Here is an 18,460-nt window from a genome sequence, read left to right on the forward strand (position 1 = left end):
ACTCAGACCAGAGGTGGGAAGGAAGCCCATGGCCCCAGCTGCCAAGGCCTCCCAGGGTCCAGCTCTCCTGGCCAGAGCTCACAGCTCCTCCTCCTCGCGCTGATTCATCACCCAAATCCTGGGCTCCCTCAGGTTCTTCTCTTGGTCTCAAGGTCAGAAAAGAGATGAGCATCTGTTCCAGAAAACCCCGCTCCAGCAAAACTATTCAGATCTCCTTGCAGCATTCTCCCTGTCGAGCTGTCCAATCTGAATTTTCAGCTCTCATTTCGATCTGTGGACACAGCCTGGGGCTCAGGCATTCTGCATCTGGGGACACCGCCGAAGTCCCAGTCTTGGAGATCACAACGTCTGATCCTGGCTATGGCATGGAGGGGCATGCTAGGATGCCCCATAGGAAGCACCCCATCCCCACTGCAAAAATAAAAATAAAAATCACACACACAGCCAGGATTGGCTAGGGCTGGTAATTCAACTCCTAGATTTCGCAGACTTGGCCTCAGGCGGGGATTGGGGGAGAGACGCAGCCTGGAAGGACAGGGGACTTGGAGCTGGGCCACTCTGGGTTCCAATCTGCTTAAGCTAATCACTGAAGAAAGTCACCTAACTTCTCTGATGCACAGTTTCTTCCTCTGTAAAAAGCAGGAAAAGACGATCTACCTGTCACATTGTTGTGGGGTTTCACCATCATGCACAATCATCAGCTGGGCACATGATGGCAAGAGGGTTTGAAGTGCTGTCTACCGGGTCATGAGGGAGAGACCACACAGGCAAAGCCCCTAGTCCCGGGGACCTGAGGAGACAAAAATAGAGAAGGAGAGCAAAGCCAGAAGAATGCCTCCCCCACGAACAGCTACTGGTTTTTTATTATTTGGGCTGGTCCTTCTTACCAAAAGTGCCTTGAGGAAGACTCTAATCAGACTGCTGGGAGCCAACGGGGTACAGACAGTCTACTGCAAAACTCTCATTTGGAAGATAAAAAGACTAACACCCAGAGAGGGTGTGAATAGTCCCAGGTCACACAACTGGTCTATGCAGAACCAGAACCCGAACCCCGCTCTCCAGGTTCCTGCCTTCCTTACTCTCCCTTGGGCTAACAACACTGACGGCTTCTGGTGGGTAAAAGAGCCCACCGCAACCCGTATCCCATCCAAGGCTCGGGAAAGGGCCTGAGTGGCTTCCAGCCCACCAGTTCCCAATGCACAGATGAAGGGGGCAGCTGAGACTGGACTGGGGTGGGAGAAGAGCTTGGGGAGGGGCTGGCGCTGGCCACCGCAGCCCCATGGGAGACGCCTGCACATGGCCAGCCAGGCTTGGCAGCCCGTGCGCGCTAATCCTGCTGTCAGCCAAGCCGGGTGCTGGATTAGGAAACGTCACGTTTCAAAGGAAATTATTTCCATTTTCTCCCCAGGAAGAGAAAAGGCAGAAAGACAAGCAAACTCCCAGGGTCATGTGTTGGGAGACCAGCAAGCATATGGGCCTTGGACAAGCACCTCTCCCCCTCCTCCAGCCCCTGTACAGATGCCCAGAAGTGACAGCAACCACCTCACTCAGCTCATCTCGCCCAAGGACAAATGGATTTCACAGTTTATCAAAGGAGGAAGGGGGATGTCACTAGCTCATCAGCCATGACCCACCTATGGTCTCTTCTTTCCCCATCCTGGTCACAGCCGCGGCTTCCCTCCTGCCCAAGTCCCCTCACTCACCTGGCTCCTGGGCCAGGTCTGCAAGAGACATCACCTTTGACCTTCCAAGCAGGTGCCCAAAGCTCTGCCTGTGGCCCAGCCCTGAGACCCTGTCTCTTACCCAGAGCTCCACTCTGCAGGCAAGACAGAAAACCTCAAGACCCAAAGAGTGAAATAATACATTCTCCCTCTCTGGATTCCCCTCTGTCTATGACTTTTCTGCTTCTCTTCCTCCTCCCCGCCTCATCTGAGACAATAATAAACACTTTTCATTCTCTCTGCCACTGGAAACGGCGGCGCTTCTTAATGACAAAAGTAATGTCACAATATTAGCAATTAATTAATTCTAATCTGGCCCGGAAGAGAGGTCGGGCATACAATCACCCCCTTATACCTCTGGAGCCAAGGACCAACCTGACAAATATTGTGACTGAAATATATTTGTATAGAGTTATTAGATACTATCTGCAATCAATCCATTACCATAACCTTAAGCTTCCAAGTTCTTTCATATTAAATGAATTTTCATATCGCACTTCCCAATAAGCACTGCCTCAAGTCAACCCTTATTTATCTAGTAACGTCATGCAAATATTTTATTATATTTCAATGAAATGTGTTGAGAACTATTACCTTGCTCTGGCTTTGGGGTGGGGAGGGAACAGTGCTCGGTGGGAGGTGGGGAGACTTCCCTCTGTGCCTGCTGCATCAGAGGCAGCCCTCGTTCCCCGACCCTATGTTCCTCTGCCCCCACTCCAGGCCCCAGATCTTTCGGGGAAGGAAGTCTGCAAGGAATATGTTCTCTAGCCTTCTGTAGCCCCAGAACAAACTGAAGACTTGCAGGCAAATCTAAGCCTGCAAGGACAGAAGGAGAGAACCCTTTCTAGCCCCAAAAGCCCTCTGCCCCAGGATCAGGTCTGGCTTCATGGGTGTCTGACCTGGGCAGTCACTCTGGGCACACACTCAGAGAGTGCCGCATTTTGTTTAATGGTATCACTGTATTGAAATTCTTAACACTTCCTGAACAAGGGGTCCTACGTTTTCATTTTGCACTAAAGGAATGCACAAATTATGCAGCTGGTGCCATCCAGGATATTATTCACTTCAATTCTCCACATGTACGGGCTTAAGCACCTGTATGACACGCTGCATACCCTGAGCTGTCCACTTCCAAGCTAACATCCACACAGCTTTGTGATCAGTAGAGGCCCTTCCTGGTATGGCCTTTTCTGCCTGGCCAGCTTCACTTCCTGATACAGTCACCCAGAAAGGGTGCCATCTTGCTGTGTGGACCCGGATGTCTGCTGCCAACAGGTAGCAGCACGAAGACTTTATCCCAGGTCCTGAACCCCAGAGTCTGAATGACACCCTGCTGTTGCAGATGACACAATCACAAGGCCATCCCAGGCATGGGGACAGTTGGACCTGGTAATAGCACTAGGAGTATCTGGCTCCAGCCCCTCTCCACGTCTTCCAGGATCCAGCCCTGCCCCACCGCAATCTCTTGCTACCTCCATTGTGGCTGGCAGAATTGGAGGTAAGCCTGTCCCCCCTGTCTCCTGTCCTCACTCTTTACAGCCTTTTTAACGTTACTAACCTTGGAAAGACCAACCTTCAGTGACCAAAGCTCCCAAATAGCCATTTGGTTCTTTTAGCTTTAACAGTCGCATCAGCCAAGAAAGGTATTTTCCAAGGATTGGAAAGCATCCTCAAAGCAAGCTTGTATCCCTATCTCCCTCCATTCTCTGGTCTGTAGTCTCACCATCTTCAAATTGGAAAAATAATGTCTTCCATGAAAACCTCTCTGAGTTTTGCAGTAATTAGATTAAATAGTGCAGGTTTACAAAGCGCTTTGTGCAGTTACTACGTTTTGATTTTCTAGTTCCCAAGCAAGTATGTCTAGGGAAAAATAGTTCCTCAATGATCTGCTTTCTATGCTTTTCCCCAGGTTCGAGACGCCTGGTTAAGTCTCCTTAGGCTTCACCTCCATGCCCCCAAATAATCCCCTGTTGTCCTCATTACTTTATCAAAACTTCTATTCCTTTAGTCAGAAGGAAAAAGCAGGTTCTCGCAAACTCATCCACAGTAAGGTGGAACTGACTCATAACAGGGAGAAATAAACAGTCCTGATTAAGGAGTTGTGGGTTCATTCTGCCCCCATGCCTGGTGAGGACCAGATCCCCCACTACTTCAGGACTGGAACACAGGAGCTGGATTTGGCTCCCCAAGCCAGCCAAGGATGTGAGTGTCCCACTTCAGGGACTCCCTGCCAAACCAGCTTGCAGCAAGAGTTTCCTAAAATTAAGCTGTTTCTCTTTAGTCTCACTTCTGCTTGAGCTTCTTGTGTGCCTTCTCCTCTCACTCTCAGCTTACACGTTCCTACACATTTAATCCATGCCATGACTCTAAGAGGTAGATGTCATTACCCATTTTGCAGATGAAGAAACTGAGGTCACACACTTGTGGCTAACTTGTAAGGCCGGTAGCCTCGCCGGGAGCTCGGACGCACCCCCTACCCCGCTTTTTTCGGAAGCTCAGACGAGCTCGGACATGATTGGGCAAGCTTGGGCAAGCTCGGACATGCTTGGGCATGTTCCCTTCTCCCCTTCTCTCACAGTCTGGCCTTCCCTTAAAGAGCCCAGTATGCAAACGAGGTCTTGTAACTTTAGCCAATAGCAGTTCTTATAATTCTAGCCAATAGCAGCCGAGTCTTTCTAGCCAATAGCAGCCGAGTCTTTCTAGCCAATAGCAGCAGAGACTTTCTAACCAATAGCAGCCAAGTCCTGTATGCAAACAAAGGCTGTAACCTTACCCAATAGTAGTCCTGCTTTTCCACACCCTGCTCCCCCACAACCAATCGAGCTCCTTCACTCCCTATAAAAACCCACGTCTGAGCATAGTCCGTGCGACTTCTCCGGCCCCTCCTGTCGGACTGCAGAACCTCACCCGGGAACCTGAATAAGCACTTCGCATTGGATCTTCTTGTGCTGGCCTCAGTTTCTTCGTTTTAAACTCGGCAAGAACAAACCTTACATAACTAAGTTGAGATTCTAACCTGGATCTGTCTGACCTGAAGCCTAACCACTTCTCATGACTCAGGGCAACTTAGTGCCCTGCCTCTCACCCAGGCATCTGCATTTTAGAAGAGTCCACTCATAAAGTAAAACTTTGACTCTGGAGTCCTGAGAGATCTTCATTCATTCATTTATTCATCCAACAAATATTCACAAAGTGTTGATGGTGTGCCGGGCACAGTTCTAGGCACTAAACAAACTCGACACGAGCCTGTGCCCCGGGAGCTTGTGTTCTAGCTTTTGATGGCAGTTCCTCCAGTTGGCCCAGAGGCTGCGCTGGGCCTGGTTCTGAGCCCTGAGTGGCCCCCACTCGGCATCTGAGCAGCTGAGTCAGGAACAAAAGAGAGAGAAGCCAGGCTGGTAGCCTGCCTACCTCCCAGACTAGGCAGCTCACTCTGTCAGTACCTACCCTGCCTCTAAGATACAAGGAAAGTCAAAGTGGCACCCTGCAAAAAAAGGAATTCCAGGTAACAAAACAGAAGAGCAATTTATTGATGGAGAATCTTCCCAGACTGCTCTAAATCATGCCCTATAGGAAATTGCTGGTAAGGTTAGCTTGTGACCAATGTGTCCAAGCTTCTCGTGTATGTATGGGTGTGGGTGTATGTGTGTGTGTGTGTGTCTGCATACGCATCACTCAATCTCAAGTGCCCTGAGGGCAAAGACTCCAGCCCCAGTTTCTCAGGCACTCCCATCCAGTGACAATCAAGGAGCTGAAGGACTCTCAGTCCAGCAGGTGGACTGACCAACGGCCAATCTGCCTGACTGTGTGCACAGACATCCCCCAGGTCCCCAGGAGGACATGGGCTCCTCCTCCCCTTGTTCTCTCCCCACTCTCTCCTCCTTTCCTCTAATCATTCATGGTGACAGATTGACAGAAGTGCCCCCACCAGATAAAATTGCCTCCGGGCACAAGTACAAAACATAAAACATTTAGGGAAAATCATCCAAGAACAGTTGGCACTATGAGTAAACTGCTTTAAACACTCAACTATAAGCAACCAGTTTAAAACTCTGGCACAGCTGAGCCCTGGCATCAGGCTGGCCATTTTCACAGGGTCTCTGATCCTCTCACCCTCCTGGGCTCCCCTTGATCATAGCCACCCTCTCCTCTGGCTTCACCCTTCCTCACCTCCCTCCTGAAGCCAGGCAGCAACCTCTCTCCCCTCATAGCTCAGGAATTCCCAACACTGGAGGACACACAGGAGAGAAAGTTCCCTTTTTAAAAAATCCTTTCTCATGAAACCCCCATCACATACCTGCTGGTACAGGGCTGAGGATGAAACAGGTCTGAGCAGGACTCATCTTTGGACAAGTGCACTAATTACATGGAGGCCTTTACAAAGCCTGGTCTCTCTGATATCCTTACTCTTTGCATAGCATTTATGATCCATGAAGTCGTTACAGACCTGGTACTCCGCTGGTCCTCACAACAGCCTGTGTAGTGGGTTTATAACCTCATTCTTGAGATGGAGAAAAGGCCCAGAAGCAACTGCCCAGGTCACAAAGCTGATATGTAGCAGAGCCAGGACGGGAACCCAAGTCTTTTCACTTATTCACAGACTTCCTGCCTTGTCCAGCTACTTCTCAGCCCAGACTCAGGAACTTCTCTAGGCCAGAGATGGTCTTGTTGGGGTTCTGGGCACATTATCAAGGAGAGACAGATGTGGTTCCCAGGAAGAAGCAGCACAGGGGAGGGGCCTGGGAGCCTGCCAGTCCCGGAGGGGAAGGGCCTCCCACCCAGACCTGGCTCTCCTGTTCCCCAGGGATACACACTGGGGCATATTCCCAGGCAGAAGGCCTGGTTCTGGATTGCAGTTGAGTCCAGGCTGTGGGTGCTCCCAGGAGCTTCAGAGCAGCTGATACTCTCTGTCCTGCTGAGACTCAGTCCCCAGGCCCCAGAGAGCAGCTGTCCTTTCTGTGTCTGACCAAGCCAAGCCTGTATAAGGTCACTGCTTGCTCAAGTCTCTAGCAGATGCTGAAGACACCTTCATCACACTTGCAGAATATATAGCACTTCCCACAACTCTCACCCCATTTAATTCTGACAATAATATCATTCAGTTGGCATTAACATCTCCATTTAATGAGAAAACCAAGGGCTTGGAAATACTAATGGAATTGCCATGAGTCATTAGTAGCTAAGAAATGACAGACACATAACTGGAATCCAGGTTATCTGACCTGGGGCTCAGCACTACTTCCACTACCATCAGTATTGCCCAACAAGTACCAGGCGGTCATCTATTGTGGTGATGATCTTATATGCATACCATGCCCTCAGAGTCCTTCCTTATACATAGATGCCCTTGTCTATTGTTGTCCTGCCTGGGCTCTGGGTGAATTCATGTATTGCGTCTCTTATGGCCTTACTCAGTCTTTCACTTAACATACATACAATGAACACCTGCTAGGTACCAGGCACTATGTGAAGTGCTGGCAATGCAAATGATGAACAACACACAGTGGCTTTCTAGAAGGAACTTCATGGTGGGGGTGGGAAACTGTGAGTAAAGCAGCCGTGAAATCACACTGTGGCGGTTTCCATGACAAAGCAAGCAAGCATAGGTTGCTTCAGATGACTTAGGTCAGAACACCTGGGTCAGTCTTAAAAGATAAAAGTCTTCTTGAGAAAAGGTACCTCTAAGATGTCATCTGAGGTATAGAAGTTTTGCTAGACCTAGAGAGGAAGGTAGGGAATTCTAGGCAGAGGGGACAGCATGGCATGCCTAAGACTGCAAATATCTCATCCTGGATGTTGCATAGACCATGATAGGGACAAACCATGAGAGATGAGTCTGGAGAAATGGCAGAGGTGAGGTCTTACAAAGGTAGGTGAGTATGTAGGTACCTGGGAGCCCAGGGCAATGGAGATCCACTAAAGGTTGTAGACAGGAAAGTGATGAGGTCATCTGGCCCTAGTAGAGATGAGAGAAACAGGAGGTGACAAAATTAGAAATGGGGAGATAAATTTGGGAGTTACGATAGTAGTCCAGAAAGCAGTAAAAGTGGAGAGAAAGGGAAGCATTTAAAAGAAGCTGCAGAGGTAGTTCTGGCAGGATTTGCTATTTTTAGATGATGGAGAGTGAAAGAGAAGTCCAGCTGGGCACAGTAGCTCACTCCTGTAATCCCAGCACTTTGGGAGGCTGAAGTGGGTAGATCACTTGAGGTCAGGAGTTCAAGACCAGCCTGGCCAACATGGCAAAACCTTGTCTCTACTAAAAGTACAAAAAATTAGCTGGGCACAGTGGTGAGCACCTGTAGTCCCCACTACTTGGCAGGCCGAGGCAGAAGAATTGCTTGAGCACAGGAGTGGAGATTGTAGTGAGCCAAGATCGTACCATTACCCTCCAGCCTGAGTGACAAAGCGAGAGAGAGAGAGAGAGAGAGAGAGAGAGAGAGAGAGAGAGATAGGAAAGGGAAAGGAAAGGAAAAAGGAATGGAATGGAGGAGAGGAGGAGAGGGGATGGGAAGAGAGGGGAGGGGAGGGAGAGATATATGCAGGTACATCATATTTAAACGATGTGTAGATGAATTCAGAAAAAGGAGAGAGTGCTTGAACTTTCAGCAGAAGAATGAGTTCATTGATGTGTAAAGTCCCCATGCAAGGGTCAGAAAACTCAGACTCAGGCAGGAGACTACTGGGACAGGAAAGAACCAGGAGAAGACCTGGTACAGATGTAGAGAAACTGTTGTAGGGAGGGGAAGTCTGTTTAAAACATTTTTGTTTGAGGGCTGCTATTGTCTCAAAGATCCCAGCGGTGGCATGAGATGGAGTGCTGAGAAAGTTCAAGGAGAATAAAGAAAGTTTAAGGCAATGTCTTACAAAAATGGGAAGAAGGGTACCTAGGAAATCAAAGAAAAACTGCTAGAGCATCGAAGGCTCAGGAGAAGCCAGAGGCCATGAATTTGAGGAAGCCAGTCTACTCAACAGTACATGTCTGGGGGGGGGGGGGGTAAGTGTGTACACACTCACACATGCATGCATACACACCCATGTGCACATGTATATCTCTAGCACCACTTAACAGCCCAAACTGAGAAGCAGAAAAAGTAGATCACTGAATTGATCCAGAGTTTATAGTTTTTCCAGGTCATAAGATGGAAACAATGGAGCAAAGTATCTGAGGATATTGTAAGAGGGTAGCTGTGATGGTTAATTTTATGTCTCAACGTGACTGGGCTATTGGGTGCCCAGACATTTGGTCAAACACTATCCTGGGTGTATCTGTGAGGGCATTTCTGGATGAGATTAACATTTGAGTGGGTAGGCTGAGTAAGGCACATTGTCCTCTTTAATGCAGGCAGGTCTCATTCAGTCAATTGAAAGCCTGAAGAGAACAAAAAAAGCAATCTTCCCATGAGTAAAGGAAAATTCCTGCTTGATAGTCTTCAAACTGAGATGCTGGTTCTTTCTAGCTTCGGACTCAAATGAAACACTGACTCTTTTGGGGAGCTGAGGCTGCCAGCTTTAAGTCTGGAACTACTCCATCAGCTCTCTTGGGTCTCCAACTTGCCAGCTACAGATGTGGGGACTTCCCAGCCTCTACAATTGTGTGAGCCCATTCCTTATGATATACATAAGACATATGTATATTACACACATACACATTTATATATGTTAGTTTGGTTCTGGAGAACGCTAATACAGTGGCTAAATGATGGACCAGAAATCTTAAACTGGATGGGAAAAGAGGTAAAGACAGGGAAAGTAAAGAAATCAAGGCATGTTCAACAGTAGTGAGAAACACACTTAGGTGAAGAAGCTGAGCAAGAGAACTTGTTTGATAGGAAACTGCGGCCAAAGCACAGGATGTTCCAATGTAGGATCTCAGGGGGAAGCAATTCTGGACCACACGATCCAGATGTCACCGTAGGAGTGGCTGCCTGAAGTACAGAAAAGAGGGAGATGAATATATCCACAAAGAGATGAGGACGGATTCGCCAGGATGTGGGTGAATCCTATATGTGGGCACTGAAGTCCCCAGGACCTAGGAAGGACTTGGCACATGGCGGAGACTGAACAGATGCCACATCTTCCGTGAATGAGGGAGTGATCGAGAGGCCAGTGGGTGACCACAGTAAGAGGGAAAGAGAGAGCCAGAATGTGATGACACCAGCCTTCTGGAGCCGAGTTTCTTATGAGCAAGTGAAGGCCCAGACCTGTCTTTGGCAGATGAGGAAGACACCAACCCCACTTTCCAACCCCGAGGCATATTGCTGTGAAACACCATGTCCTCGGAAGAACCAGTTTCCAGTTAGGGCCAGGAGGTGGAAGGAACTTCCAGAAGAAACGTCGAGGAGGTAAGAGGATTTATGGACCATGGGGTGGGGTACCAGAGGACAGAGGGAATGGTTTGGAAGGCAGGGAGAGGTCACACGGAGAAGCATAGGTCAGGTAGGAAAGAGGAAAGATGGTGGCAGAGATGACGTCTCAGGTAGGATGGCAGAGACAATACAGCTGACCCTTGAACAACACAGATTTGAGCTGTTGTACACAGATATTTTTCAAGAACTGTATTGAAAAACTGTGGAGATTTGTGACTGTTTGGAAAAAACTTGCAGATGAACCACCATCCCTGAGACAGCAAGACCCACTCCACCTCTTCCTCAGCCTACTCAGTGTGAAGACGGCGAGGATGAAGACCTTTATGAGGATCCACTTCCATTTAACAAATAGTAAACATATTTTCTCTTCCTTGTGATTTTTCTTAATACATTTTTTAAATTAAATTGAATTCATTGAATTGAATTTTTGAGACAGGGTCTCGCTCTTTCACCCAGGCTGGAGTGCAGTGACGCTATCACAACTCACTGCAGCCTTGACCCCCTGGGCTCAATCAATCCTCCCATCTCAGCCTCCCAAGTAGCTAGGACTACAGGTGCATGCCACAATGCCCAGCTAATTTTTTTTTTTTTTTTTTTTTTTGGTATTTTTTGTAGAGACAGGTTTTCACTGTGTTGCCTGAGCTGGTCTCGAACTCTTGGGCTCAAGCAATCCACCATCCTCGGCCTCCCAGTGTGCTGGGATTACAAGCTTTAATAACATTTTCTTTCCTCTAGCTTACTTTATTGAAAGAATACAGTATATAATACATATGCATACAAAATATCTGGTTTTTTAAATTTTTTTGAGACGGAGTCTTGCTCTGCTGCCCAGGCTGGTGTGCAGTGGCATGATCTCGGCTCACTGCGATCTCTGCCTCCTGGGTTCAAGTGATTCCCCTGCCCCAGCCTCCTGAGTAGCTGGGACTACAGGTGCACACCACTACGACTGGCTAATTTTTTGTATTTTAGTAGAGACGGGGTTTCACCATGTTGGCCAAGATGGTCTCAAACTCCTGACCTTGTGATCCAATTGCCTTGGCCTCCCAAAGTGCTGGGATCACAGGCATCAAAATATCTGTCAATCGATTGCGTTATCAATAAAGCTTTCAATCAACAGTAGGCTATTGGTAGTTAAGTTTTGGGAAAGTCAAAAGTTATACACAGATTTTCAACTATGCGGTGGGGGAGGGGTTCGATGCTTCCAACCCCTGCATCGTTCAAGGGTCAGCTGTACAAAGTGTTCACCAGATCCCACATTATCTGCCTGTTTCTGGTCAAGCAGGAAAGCTACATTTCCAAGCCTTCCTTGTACCTTTGTGGGTGATATCTGACGGAGTCCTGGCTAACGGCATGTGAACAGAAGTGGTCTAGGCCACTTCCTAGCTTGGCATAAGTCCCCATGTGTGCTTGTTTTTACTCTCTCTTCCCCTTCAAAGGCTCCTTTAGAGAGCACATTTTAATATGGCAGCATCAGAAAACAGAAGGGGCGAGGATCCCTGCATCATTCATCCCTTGAAGAAGTTTCTCCAGGAAGAGCCATCCTAACCAGCAGCAGACTATGAGGCAACAAGAAATCTCCCTTGGCTGTGCTGAGCCACTGGGATTGGAGGGTTCATTGCCACTGCAGCATAGCCTGGCCTGTGCGGTGGCCAAGGATGGCATGAAGGAGCACTGTGGTGGCAATGACCTGGCCGGAGATTTCCATGAGAATCAGTCACAGTATTTCCTTGGTAGATTGGGTTGGCAGAGGAAGATGTGGGAAAATGGTTGAGAGAAGAAAGAGAAAGTGGGAAGGTAGAAAGAGTTAGACCTTTCCAAAAGGGCTCAGCCACACCTTGGATTGATCTCCGACTTCATCTACCTTGTTTATTAACAGGGGCTAGGGTCCAAGTCTCCACCAGCCTCCAGAGGTAGTTATGGAGATGATGGAAGACCTTCCCAGTCTGAGGGACTATGGCCTGTCACCCATGTGCTGTGGGACTGGGTCATTCCACCTCTCTATGTCTCTGATGTCTCCTTTCTTTTACCTAAAGATGGTTCATTCACACCTTCACTCATCCATGAACACAAATTGACCACCTACTGCATTCCAGGGGCCTCACTAGGGGCTGAAATTAGAGACAACTAAGACACTCTCCCTGTCCAGACATAGATGCAGCTCTGCAGAGGGAGACTGAGGACGGAAAGTATCTTGGTGACAGGCAATGCCCTTGGAAGTCGTGCTGCTAGTGCTCTCAGGCACCGGCCTGTGTTGGCCTGGAGTTGTCAGCAGTACCCTGGGGCAGTGTCCCCTACTCTGGCCAGGCAGGGTGAGGGTGAGAAGAGGTGGGACTTCTTTTCCCTGGCTCCCAGGTGAACTGGGCCCAGTCTACCTGGGAGGGCTTTGAACCTGCACAGCCTTGACCTCCCTGTCTCCCCCAAAGCCCAGAGGAATAACTCTGTGCCCAGAAGGAGGCTACAAATCAGCAGAGATGGGGAGCAAAGTGGAGGTTTGGAAATGACAGGGTTTCCACCCTATGGGGCCCCTGGCCTGGCCTGGCCTGGCCTAACAGTGCTACTATAGCCCTCTGGGGTCATGCCTCCCTCTTTTCTCTCTCCGGCCTCTGTCTCTAATATAGCTGCTTTCTCTGCTTCTTTGTCTTCCCTTGCTTTCCTCCTCCCTCCTTTCAAATCAAATCAACAAGTACTTATTGAGCCTGAGCCTCTCTATCTCTCTCTCTCTCCCTCCCCTTCTGTGCACACCCCTGGCTCTGTCTCATCTGCTGCTCTGTGGCCAGCTCTATTCACCCAGGACCCAGCCCACAAGAGGCTGTCGGCACAGGACCCCAGGGATGAGGGACTAAATGTGTCCCTCACACAAACTCTGCACTCCAAGCCAGAGTCTCCACTCTCCCTCAGCTGCTCCATTAAGGCAGCCCAGGGAGCGTACATTATTTAGTGAAATTATTTAGCATTCTGCTTCTGTCATTCTTTGCCATGGCACCAGGCCCTGATATGTGATAAAAATATCAACGTTAAATCGACTCTGACAACTGCTGTTTACTTGCAGTGTCACTAGAGCCGGAGGCAGAGTCGACAGCTCCTGCAGGACCTGAAGCACTGGCAGAGGATGCAGTGGCAGCAGTAGCAGCAGCAGCTCTGGAGGCCTGGCCCTGGAAGAAAGCCGGCTCTCTGAGAGAGACAGCCCTGGGGACATCATGCCTGAACCACGCCACCTCCAAGTCATCCCCCCTTTGCTCAAACTCCTTACCCTGGAAAGTGCTAATTTCACTATCAGTAGAAAAATTTCAGTATAAAAACAATTGAGACTTTACAGCATGCATGGCCCTGTGTAAGTACTGAGCCACATGACAAATTCTTTCAAGTTTAACATCAACTATGGCAGATGGAAATCACATCCCAAATTACAGATTTTAACACTGAGGCTTGGACATGTTAAGTAGATTTCCCAAGGACACACAACTAACAAGCATGGAGCCTGGGTTATACCCCCAGTTACATCCGGGTCTGTCTGACTCCAGCCCCTGGTATTACAATTACAGTGAGCTGGTGGGGAGCACGTACAGCCAACAGTTCGAGCAAAGCACCTGACCGGAGCCATGAGCATCTTCTGAAGGATGGTAAGGATGGCTTGATCTCCCTAGCATCTGACTACCAGCTTGGGAGGAACAAATTTACCCCAACAGGAGGTGAGAGTCTAGACAACTTGACCTGCCTCTAGAATGGAGGACAAGCACTGGATAGATAGACCTCAGCATCTTCCCTCCCTACTCTTCAAATCTGCAGCACCAAGGCTAAGCAAGAATCCATCCAGCAGGAGTGAAGCGAGAGGAGAGGACAGGACCCCAGGAAGGAGTGAAGCAGGAGCAGAGGACAGGACCCCAGGAAAAGCAGTGGTAAGGAAGGACAGACCAAGAGACCAGGAGCCAGGGGAGACAGCTCTGTCCTCACAGGACATAACATGATCACAGTATCCTTGTGGCATCTCTCTTCTTGGGAGCAGAAGCAAAAGTCTGAGGACCACTCAGAAAATTTTTGCCAGTTGGCTTTTCTGAACTAAGAGCGCAGAATGGAGGGTGGTAACAGCCTCTGACAGGTATCTCCAAGGCCCAGGTTAGGGTCCTGAGCTAAGGTCTCATCTGGTCCTTGAGAAAAGGACTGAGGGGCTCCAGATGGCATTAAGTCACCATTGTGAGGAGGTTGCCAGGCAAGCTAGCAGAGCATGTACTGCTTTCATGGAGATACAAGGTCCAAAATGAAGATGGTGGCAGTCCTGTCTGACTGTGGGAATGGAGTTCATTTTGTTCTCTTTCTTTTTTTCCTTCCTTCTCCCTCCCAGGAATGGGGTTTAGTGCTGAATGTTGGCTTTAGAGAAATTTTGACAGAGGCGAGCAAGTAGGATGGGACGGACTTCAAATCATGTCTTAAGAGAAGTATTAAAGAATTGGGCTTATCTAGCCTATAGAAAACTTATAAGAACAAACAATCCAATATTTAAAGAGCTGCTATGGGATGGACTTGACCATTTTGCCCTTAAAGGCTACCATTCAGATTGTTGTTGGAAATGGTAGGAAAAAATGATTTGGGCCTTGTATGAGGACATAGAAGATGAGACTGAAAGATATACAGCAGTGGTCCCTGACAATGTTCCCATGATGGCTCACACAGAAGTTGATCCTATCTGTGCAGCCCACTGGGGGAAAGGAATGGAAGAGGTTGCCCACAGCCGTAGGTTACCAGCAATGGGACACTGACCCCCTGACGTGGTAGTTCTAAGGCTGGGAAGAAATCATGAAATGCACCTAGGAGCAAACCAGAGAAGCTCTGGGGTAGGAGTCGTGAGTGTCCTGTTCCTGGAGGTGTGCAAGTAAAGACTGGGTGAGGGTGGGAGGGAGAAAGAGAGCTACAGAAAAGGCTCAAATAACTGAAAGCAAGTTGATCTCTTTCTTCTCAGAACTTCTAAGATCCTAGGCCTCCAGGGAGGAGCAGAACGGAGAGGCACAGTGGCTGCACACTCACGTGTGTGCCCAGAGTACCAGCCATCAGGGTGGTCCTTCTGCTCCCCAGAAGGAAGAAGACTTCAGCCCTAGCCAGCCTCATAAGGATGACCTACATGAGCCCACTTGCCCTGCTGTGGGAGATCCAGGTGACCCGGGGTACGACTACCCTATTAGCCTCCCACCCCTGCATGGGATAAGGCCTCCAGCTGGACTAATGGAAATTACCCAAATTGAGTTCAATTGAGCAGCAGAAAGGAGAATGGATCCCATTAATTATCCCTAGGCTGACCCTCATGCATCATCCCAAACACAGAGCTGTGCCACTTCAGGCAGACAATAGCAATTAGTGCTATAGAATTTGGATGTTGTCAAAATAAAGCATCCATGCTCTGCTCACAGGGTGTGAGATGAGAAGATGGCCCCAGGTTGGCCCCACAGGACTATCTCAGCATGTCTGGTGGAAGGGCATGGACTGTAGCGCCAGGCAGACCTGGGCTTCTCCACGAATTGGCTATGTGGCCCTGAGCCAGTTAGTTGGCCTCTCTGAGTCTCTACCTCCTCAGCCGTAGAACAGGATGGATAGAGCCCACCTCATAGGCCTAAGAAAAGGATTTCATTAGATAGTGTGTGATGTTGTGACGGACACCCTATGTGACCTTGGAAAAGTCATTGTGTTCATGAAGCCCCAGTGTTTCCCTCTGTAAAATAAAGTGGTTTGTCCACAAGATCTCTAAGGTTCTTCAAGCCCAAGAGCCTGCACTCTAAGATTTGGGAGCTTGTGGCCAACACTGGGGTGGGCCAAGAAAAGCTGCCCCTAGGAACTGTGAGGCCAGTCCCTGGAACTCAACGTCTCTCACTCTCTCAACTCACCCCCTTAGGACAAGGACCTTAAATCACCTCCCCTCCCACTCCCTAACTCCAACCAAACCCAGACAGCCATACAAACATCCATCAATACCCCTGGCATGGAATCCCCCAAGACACAGAAATCACTAGCTTTTGATTTATGAAGCACTTTGGTGTCCCTCACTGGGTGCTCTCTATCTCTGCCCTGCACTAAAGACAGCCCACTTCTTGGAAGATAAAAAACCACTAATTGTTTTCCTCTCCACTCCAATATTGATTAAGAGAGTAGGAGGCTATTGGTGTTTCACTGGCAGCCAGCTGGCTCTCTTGCCGGGGTAGATGGTCTTTAATAAGACAGAAAAGGAAGGGAAAATATCTGTCGGGTTGTGGGAAGAGACCAAGAAGGCTGGTCAGGGATGAGCTGGGTGGATGAGTTGCATTTGTAGCTCTGCATTTCTGAGACAGTTTCAAGGGTCACACCTCTCCACCTTCACCCTAGCTCAGCCACTAGGTGAGATGAGGCCTGTGGATTCACACACACTCTCTGAGCTGGACCCTCTCAAATTGTACCATGTTTTGTGTGCCAGATATTATCAGTTCCCTTCCCATCTCACCTGCACCCTCTTTACCCTGCTGTGTGTCCCAGGGTCCCACCTCAATGGATAGCAACACCCCAGCTCCCTTGCTCCCAGGCATTCATGTGAGTTCACCAGGGGAGACACAGTAAGAGACTGGAAGGAGGAAGGAGAGAGAGAAGCAGGGCTGTCCTTCCCCATTCTCACCCCCAGATCTTCCCCTAAGGCCAAAATCCCTTTAACTGCAGCCGTCACCTGGTGGCCACTGTTCTCTCCCTGTACCTTTCAGGCTGGGGGATAATATCACACCCCCCTGCCCTGTACCCCACTGCTATGCCCTAGGGTGCTTGACCATCCTCTCTGGTTTTCCTTAGCCCTCCCTACACCTCTGTGAATAGCCACCATCAGAACCCTTTAATTAGCCTATGGAGTGGGCCATCTGCTTCCTGCTGGGACCCTGACTGGGCCTGCTCCTTGTTTTAGACCAGTCAGGGACCCTGTTTTTAGCTCTAACCTGCTGTGAGGATGATGGAACCCTGCTAAACAGCAGTGTTTGAGGCGCTTTAGAGTGCACAGCAGGTGCCCTCACAAGTGAAAGAGTCACCATCCACATATGAAGGCCAGTGCCCACTTGTGTTATAGAGCCAGGGTCTTCTTGTCTGGTCCCTACCTCCAACCAGAGCTCTCCCCCAACCCATGCATTCTTTCTCCCATTCAGTAAATCTCCAGTGAACCCACTCTACATTCCAGGCACAGTGCTAGGCACTGAAATATAAAAATAAATAAGATGCAGCTCTGGCCCTACGGAGTCAAGTAGGAGCCAGACATAGCACTGGAGATGTCACGGCATGGGTCCCCACAGGGCACCATAGCACCATCCAGCTCTCTCTGACAACTGGGAACCAGGTGAGGTGTCTTCTAATTTTCCAAACAGTTAGGAACTCTTTGGATTTAGACCTGTCTGGAAGTCTGGGGTGACCTGGATGATGTATCATGGGGCTATAATCCCAGGAGTCCCCCACCCAATTCAGTGAGCTTCCCCAAAGCCTTGTCTTTCTTTCCTTCAGGTCACAGCTTTGGTCAGCAGCAGTTTCACCATTTCTCTTGGGGGGTGGGGGTCACTGGCTTCAAGGACAGGCAAGGAACAGGGTCCCAACCAATATTCCACCACTCCCCCCAAGGCTGCCACCCTCCAGCTACCAGACAGGGCAAGTGTCAGCTTGAGTTCAAAGTCACAGGTATCCCTAACCAGGACAGGATTCATTCTGGAGCCTCTTTCCTGGAATGTATTCCATCAAGGAATGGGCCTGTTTAAAGGATCACTATGGCTCAGAGAGGAATTTACTGGATTAATCTTTAATACTTGCCAGCATCAGTAATTTGGTTATTAAAAAGAAGAAACAATAAAATAACAAACTGATCCCATACTATTTGATGAGGTTCTCCCCTCCCTACACAAACATTCTTACACACATGTGCATGCACATGCACATGCATGTCAGCTGCCCCCGAAAAGCTCCTGGTGGCAATAACAAGCACCAGGACCCCTGCCCCAAAGGGCACAGGCAGGGGTCAAGGTAGGGAGGTTTTCTCTTTAGGTGCCGAAGACAGCTGTTCACAACAGGAGGACAAAACTAAATTAAGCAATTCTACAGCCTGAATATAGAGTCAGGTGGGGGGGCCTGCGAGGGGCTTCCAATGCTACTGACAATGAATAATACATAAGTCAAAAGCCACTCAAAATGATTTTTTAAAGTTGAATTTAATTGAATGTTGTCATGTAGATCCTACATTTGAATATAATCAGATTATAAATCATACTCCAAAGACTTCAAAGCCTGTAGAGAGCCATTGAGAGAACTCACTTCTGGCAGGAAAGGTTATAGACAGTCATTCTGACATTCAGCACACATTTAGGAGGAGCCTACTGTGTGTCCAGCACTGGTTCAGACATT

This window comes from Aotus nancymaae, unplaced genomic scaffold (assembly GCF_030222135.1).
Source record: "Aotus nancymaae isolate 86718 unplaced genomic scaffold, 86718_ANA_hifiasm-v0.15.2.pri h1tg000012l, whole genome shotgun sequence".
Lineage (NCBI taxonomy): Eukaryota > Metazoa > Chordata > Mammalia > Primates > Aotidae > Aotus > Aotus nancymaae.